Raw genomic sequence first — 8,155 nt, 5'->3', positions numbered from 1 at the left:
AAAAGATATGGACGAGATGTATGCCCCCCTACGTTAAAGCGATCGCACAAGCCTCACCGGGGGTGATTGCTTTAAGGTAGTGATACATATAAGAAATGAAAAAGGGAAAGGAGCACGTTACCACAAGGATTTAGCCCCCAAGTGTGAGATAAGCCCAAGGATAATAGACAAAAAACACAAAGCACAAGGTGACTTCGCTTTCCTCGGGGTCAGTATGCTGTATGATAATTCATGTATATCATATGTATGTATGCATAATTGTTCTTCATTCCCCAATCAAGGAAGATCACCTAGAAGAAGGGAACACATGTGTCTTTTGAGTCAACATGAGAGAGACCAAAAGAGATCTCAATGCTTTGCATCATCCTCAAGTAGACAACACTAAGGACAACAAATAGAAGAATGAGAATAACACATAGAAGAAGTAACAAAAGAGAGGAGGAGAGAATCTGCTATGCTAATGAAACTAGTCTAGCACGTCATCTACCCCCCGATCTTGCTGATCAATATTTCAGGAAGGTAGGAAACACGCTAGAGGAGGAACATCCAACACAGCAGATGGAGCTATCACAAGATCCAAACAAGGGCTATGTTCATATCCCAAGCCACGATGTTCTTGTCTAGGAGCTAGGATAAGTGCTTTAGAAAATGCGTTAGATAAATGGTTATCAACATCAACATATTCATATTCACTATCAGAATGAACAGGAATAACATTTTCATCATGAATAACATTTTCAGTTATATCATCATCAAGATTTATAAAAATAGGATCTTTAACTCACACAGGATCAAGACCATCATGCATCTTATGTTTAGGAGATTTTGGCTCAATTTTTGGCTGAGGAGAAAATGGAATAATACTAGCTGAAGGTGTTTTTGGGGATTGCAAAGTTTGAGAAGCAGCTGCCTGAGCTCTAAGATGACACTTTCATCGGCGTTCACGTGCAGAACGATTTCATCTAGTCTTAGTAGGAAGATTAGGAGATTGAGGAGGAGGAATGTTCTCATCCTTATCACTTGGGTGTTTAGGTTGTGGTCTCTTAGGTTGAATAATAGGAAAAGAGGAAGGTCTCTTCTCTCCATAAGAGGAAGGAGGAGGAACTGCTCCATATAAAGGAGGAATATTTGGTTTAGGAAGGAGACCCAGTCCATCATGACGAGGAGGGATAGGTCTACTTTTAGGAAGTTTATTAGATATAGGCATAGTCACATTCATAGGGATGGGTTGGGAATCTTCTTGAGGAAAGACATTAGTTTTATCTTTCAAAGGAAGAACTTCCTTCTCAAGAACAATAGGAATGTCAAGTTTGGGTGTTCTAGGTTCACTTAGAGATAGGATCATATCTTTTTTCCACTTTTGATAAGATTTGAAAAGATGATCACTTCGCGGAGGAAGAGATTGGAATTGTTTAGGCCAAAAGTAATCAATAGGAACACTAGAAGTTCTTTCAGCAGGTTTAAAGAGGCTATGATTGACAGTAACAACCTCACCATTATGGGGAAATTTCAAACACTTGTGAATAGGAGAAGCAATAGCTTTCATGGAAGATAGCCAAGGATAGCCTAGCTTCACACGAAATTGTTCAGATGATGGAATAATAGCAAAGTCCACATCAAGGGATTTGTTATGGACCTCAATAGGTAATGTAATAGAACCAATTGCAGGAGAAGAAAATGCATCAAATAGTTTCACAACCACATTTGTTTCATTATAGATTACTTGATTCAATTGCAAAGTAAAAAGAAATTCTTCAGTAATGACATTAACCATACAAGAAGGATCAATAAGCACCCCACGGCAAGGTGTATTCTTGACTTTTGCAACTATATATAAAGGACCATCAGGTGCCCTGATAGTTTCACTGGAATCAAATGTGATGGAAGGTTCTTTAAGGATTTTCTGCTGCTCCACAAAGTTAATCACATTAGGAGTCATAGACACAAGATCATCAGGTGAGACAGAGGAATCAGTAGTATCAATCGCATTAGAGGTATGAGAAGGCAATGGATCAGTAAAAATCTGAAGATTTTGGTTAGGAGGAGCTACAGATGTGTTGCCTTTATCATTCACACCAGAAACAGAGATAGTGTTATTATCAATCAAATCGTGAATTTTACCCTTTAAAGAAAAACATTTTTCAGTATCATGCCCAGGATGACGATGAAATTGACAAAAAGATTTGTTATCAAAATAGGGCAAATTAATCTTTGCAGGATCTATTTGCCTTATAGGAGGAAGAGTAAGCACATTTTGTTCCAATAACTTATTCATAATACTATGCAATGATTCATTCAAAGGAGTAAACTTTCTTTCTTTCTTGAAAAACTTAGAAATAGGAGGCACACCTGATGCTGCATTCACATTGTTGATGATGTTTTCATTGAATTTAATGGACTCTCTGTTCGGTTTAAACTTCCCAAATGGTTGTTGACTACTATCACCCTTATCACTCGGAGTCATAGGATTTGCTTGTTCCATTTGACTCACAGTCAGTTGATAATTATGAAGAGTTGCGCACAACTGTTGGAAAGAAGTAAACTCAGAAAACAGAAGTTTTTCTCTAATATCTTTTTGTAAATTAGAAATGAAGATTCTTTGAATATCATTGTCAGGCACTGGAAAAGAAATCTGAGCATACAAATGCTTATATCTACCAATGAAATCAGTCACCTTTTCTTTAACACCTTGTTTACAATGCATTAAATCAATCAAAGTAACTTTAGGACTTATATTGTTTTGAAATTGTTGAATAAAAGCATTTGCAAGTTGTTCGAAAGAAGTAATAGAATAGGAAGGCAACGAGCAATACCATTGTAGGGCTTTATCTCTTAATGTTCTAGTAAATAGTTTTGCAAGCAACCTTTGGTCATAAGCAAAATCGGTACATATCGTTTGAAAGGTCTTAACATGTGTTAGAGGATCACCCTTACCATTATAAAGCTCCAAATGTGGAATTTCAACATGTTTAGGGGGGATAGCTCGAACAATGTCAAGAGAAAGTGGGCTCGCAACATCAAATGTGGGCACACTAAACTTAGATTGATTCATAGAGGCAATTTGTTGCTGTAAAGAAGAGACAGTTTGTGCAAGATTGTTAATGGTCACTTCAGTCGAAGAGTTCATATTAGATGTGTTAGATTGTGATGGAGGTGTTATGTTATTGAAAGAAGTAGAGAGTAAGGTGGTGGGACACTATGATAGTTAGTCATAGGAGATGATTGGACAGGAGGAACACTACAAGGAGGAATGGAATGGTTAAATGAATTGCCCCCTTGCGTCATGTTCATTTGTGGAGATATAAGAGGAACACTCATTGAAGGAATGAATGAAGAAGTTGGATTGAATGAAGGAAGAGGGTTGATTGCAGAAGAGGGATTGCCCCCATGACTAGTGATCATAGGAGGAATGTCTTGGATTGAAGTAGTCATTATGTTTGATGTAAAAGTAGGTATACTAGCAATAGGAGTCATCAAAGGAATAGAATGATTGACTTGAGTAGGAGGTTGTGTATAACCTAAGGTTTCGGTACAACTCTTCATAGGCATCACATTCGAATCCACAATGTGTGCAATACCACACAAAATATCAATTCCATTCTTATCACTTTGAACCATACGTTTTAGACCCTCAATTAATGAAAGAGCTTCACTGTCGGGGTATTCTTGAGACATCCATTGTCGAAAATCATCAAATTGGTTATCCAATTTTGAAAGTTGTTCTACAGAAACCTCATGGAGAGCTTCTTCATCATTAAGAGGATTAGAGGAATTACCCATGTCCTCATTAAAGAGGCCATTCAAATTAGGTTCCATCTCCTCAGTAATTAAACCTTGGAAAGACTTAATTCTAAGGCTTCGTCTAACGAGAATAGTGTAAGTAGGGCTTATTGTTGTAAAACTCATGCACTAAAGAAAGAGAGAAGATTTTGAATTTTAGAGGTAGCAAATTTCAATAAAATCAGCCAATCTCCTAGATTTAAGCTATTAAATACAATCAGGACAATCTCTCAAAATTTCAGAAAAAATGTCCGGGACCGTGGCGAACAGAGTGCACATGGTCCTCGCAAATTTTTTCGAAATTTTCAGGGATGAAAGTTATGATGATTTTAAAGCTAATCTGAAAAAATCGAGTGATTTTATGATCTGTAGGTAGGCCAAATTAAAGTTGTAATCTCAAAATTGAATCCTACCAAGATCGTTGAAAGATGCAAAATTTGAATTTTGAAAAAGAGAGGGAAACTGAAATTTTGAATTTTATGAATTTAGAGGGAATGCTGAAAGCAATGCAGGCTTTGAAGTTTAAAAGTTGACTCGATTTCATGCAAAATTCAAATCTGAAAGTGGAAATCAAAGTTGTTGTAATTAAACACTTAATTTCAAAATTCACAAACTGCAAAAATTTGAATAAAGCACTGAAATTTTGAATGAATGCTAACACACTTTTCAGATTTAAGACTGTAAGAAACACAATTTTGATAAAAATTTCAATTTCAACAATTTTTGAATGATTATAAGCCTCAATCCAAGCAATCGCTAGACCAACTTTGACCTTAATTTTGAAGGTGTTAGAATTGATAAAATTAGCCAAAATTCTGGATTTTAGCAGAAAAATACAGTAAGATCTAGCTCCCGAAATTTCGGAAAAAATGTCGGGGACGATGGCGCTCGAGGTGCACACGGTCCTCGCAACTTTTTTCCAAATTTTCAGGGATGAAAGATATTGTGATTTTGTTGCGGAATCCAAAATTACAGCCGATTTGGAAGTGTTTTGATTAGTGAAATTATCAGTCAAAGGTTGAATCAAGAGGGTTCTAAAAATTAGGGTTTTGACACTTAACCACTTAATTTTCAGAATTAAAGCACAAATATGAATTAACAATTTGCAATAGAAGGGTAGATCTGAAACAAGCATTAACAATTAAACATTTCACAAGTTTAATTACTTAAAAAGAAAATTTTAGGGTTTTTATGCAATTAGCCTCTAAAATTTGCAAAAGATCAAACATGGAAATGTGATTAAGGAAGCAATTTTTTTAGATCTAACCATGAATAATCAGAATGAGGATGTTCACGTCGGGTTCACCAAAATGTAAAGCGGAAAAATCGAACCCTAGTCATTCTCTCCTCCCCAACTCCAAGGAGAGAGAAGGGAGAGTCACTAGGGTTGATGGTTTTCACTTAGGAGGGACTTTACATTCAAAAGAGGGGTTGAAACCCATAAGATCCAATCCCACGCAATGCAAGATTGGATTCTATATGAGTTTCAAGGGTTAGGACATCAAGGATACCCTCTTTTGTAAAGAAATGTGGATAGAAAGATTAAGCTAGGAATGCATGTAAAGTAGGAAAGATTCACTTATAAACAAAGATAGGAATATGATATGAAGCTGCAGACCTGGAATTAGCAGTAAAATGTCGAGACGGTGCTGTTCTTCAAATTTGAGTGAAAGTTGACGGGACGATGGCGCCCGGCGTGCACACGGTCCTCCGAAAAATCCGCGAAACGAAGGTGGATCTGTTCGTCTCTGCACAAGGATTCCAGATCTTCAATTATAGCCGTGTACCTGCAACCTACACATAGAAAAGAGAGGATGATTGGGGGGTTAGGGATGAGGGGTTTGCCTTTAGGTCAAACCCCGGTTTTGGAATTAACCAAGAAATGAGAATGCTGTAAATGTAAATGTTTGTAATGTAAACAAGTACTGATACCTTGTTGTAAGAATGTTTGTATTCTTACATGTGAAGGTGTAATGTATGTAGTATGTAATGTGTTGTAAGTGATCTCCTCTTCAATGGTTGAATCCTTGTCTTGAATGCAACACTTAGCCTTGAATGGAGACTTAGAATGATCAATTGCTTGAAGGAATGCTTGAATGCTTGAATGCTTGAATGTTTGAATATCGTTTCCACGTCTTTGCACACATATCTCCTCCTCCTTTTGAGAGGGGAAATGTAGTTTATATATTTGTTAATTAGGGCTGATAGACTGATTTTCCCGACCTTAGGCCGACCTAGGAAGATTATTTTCCAATTTGCAAACTTAAAGACCCGAAGCCCCATAAGAGACCGGGCCCAAAATAGGGCCAGGGACCAGGGCGCTGGGCGCCATGGTCCTGGGGGACCAGGGCACTGGGTGCCCTAGTCCTGAAGGACCAGGGCATTGGGCGCCATGGTCCCACCTCCAGGGACAGCGGGGTACAAGGAGGATCAGGCCAGGGTGCTGAAAAATGCAGTTTTTGATGTCATGAACAAGTTTCGGGGTCTCCATTCAGGTTCCGTGTTGCATCGCCATCGTGAAGACCCAAATGCAGTCGAAATTGCAAGTGTCACAATTTTAGGACGCTACAAAATGAACTTCATCTTATTAGTTATATTTTAACTAATTTGGATGAACTCATCAAGATAACTATATTTTAACCTTAATGGATGAATTCATATGTTATCTATGTTTTAACTTCTATGGGTAAATTTCCTCATGTTAGCCTCAACTCCAACCATAATAGATGAACGTTTCCTAATTTCTATATCATTAATTCACTGAACAAATTTAATCCATGTTCCAAGTAACAACATGTAATTAAGATATCCTGCTTAATTGGATCAAATGTTGCTAGTTGAGTTAGGTGTTAATTTACGTAATCACGTTGGGAAATTCCTTAGGTTCGTTTAATCTTTCGCTGTGTTATCTAAGTGTTAGATAGCTCCAAGGAATCTTAATGTTGTGCCTTATTATTATTAAAAAAAAATATTTACACTCCATTTGAGTGTTTTAGCTTTATCCCTTCGGGGTTTCCTGGCAGGGTATTACACAATGGAAGAACTGGCATTCCAGATGAAGACTGAAAGTGAGGTTGCTGCCTCATTACTTGAGTCATGGATATTGGACATGAAAACTTTTGTGCAGAACTTTAAATCTATTTTTGAGAAATTTCATTCCTTATTGTCATGAACATCTACTCTATTTCATTGTATAAGTAAAAAGAGGTTACTTTGTCATTGTTGGCAAAGGGGGAGTAGTGTACATTAAAATTTTGGTGAATGTTTATGAACTTACTTGTAATTTTTGCAAAAGGGGTAGTGTATATGCTTAGGGGGAGTAATTTTGATGATGGCATTTTTTTTTGTTTGTAAAGCACTTAGATGTCAAAATTTTCCTAAGAGTTGCCATCAATGCCAAAGGGGGAGATTGTTGGCATTTTGATGATGTTTTGATTTTCATTGATGAACACACACTTTCTTGATATATGAGTTATGCTCAACCGGTAAGTGTTCCAATCGGTATTGTGTATTATTGAATGTTTAGTCTTTAGAGTATTGGTATTTTGCAAAAGATGGTTTACCAGTCATAGATTGATTGAAGATCCCAAGCGGTATGAAGACCCCAAGTAGTTCGAGGATCTCAAGCAGTACAAAGGACCCAAGAAGTAGTTAACTTTTGATCGGAACACTAAGATCTTCTAGTCTTTATTTTTGACAACTGGTAATCGGTATATTGTATTAACCGGTATATATTTGTGATGAGTTACCAACCGGTATTACTGTAATGTGTGATGAGTTATCATCCACCGACACTTTGGTGGTGTGTTTGTGCTGTGTTATCAAATGTGTCTAGATGCATTGTACCTAGGAACTTGTAGTCTAATTCTATTGGACTGACATGAAATCAGATTCTTTTATAAGGACATCATGTCTAGGGTTTGCATGTGTGAGATATAGAATAGAAAAGGTTATGTGTGATCATTGAAGAGAAGATTAGGTCTATGTGAAGAGATAGAGTGTGGAGATATTGAAGATTGAAGTGATGCTGAAATGCATTAACAAGGAGCTGTCAAGGATCTAATTAAGCATACTGTGCTAACATCTAGATCATTCACTTGTTGATTACTAATATCTTTGACAAGTCTGAAACCCTTAATCGGGTAGGCCCAACAAAGACTTTGTAAATCCTCTAACAAGGTGGTTCACAACTGTGGATCTGAAATCCTTTAACAAGGTAGTTTTTAACAAGACTTATCTCCTAACAGAGATCTAGATTCCTAACAGGATTTGTTCTGGTGAAGAACATTGTATGACCTTAACCGGTTTGGTTACTATTCTATAGGTGGTTACTTGTGAGTTTCTGCTCACCTTGGTTTTTCCCATTTGGGTTTCC

This window comes from Cryptomeria japonica, chromosome 1, assembly GCF_030272615.1.
Source record: "Cryptomeria japonica chromosome 1, Sugi_1.0, whole genome shotgun sequence".
NCBI lineage: Eukaryota > Viridiplantae > Streptophyta > Pinopsida > Cupressales > Cupressaceae > Cryptomeria > Cryptomeria japonica.
The sequence above is the reverse complement of the archived record's forward strand: the minus strand, read 5'-3'. Positions refer to the sequence as shown.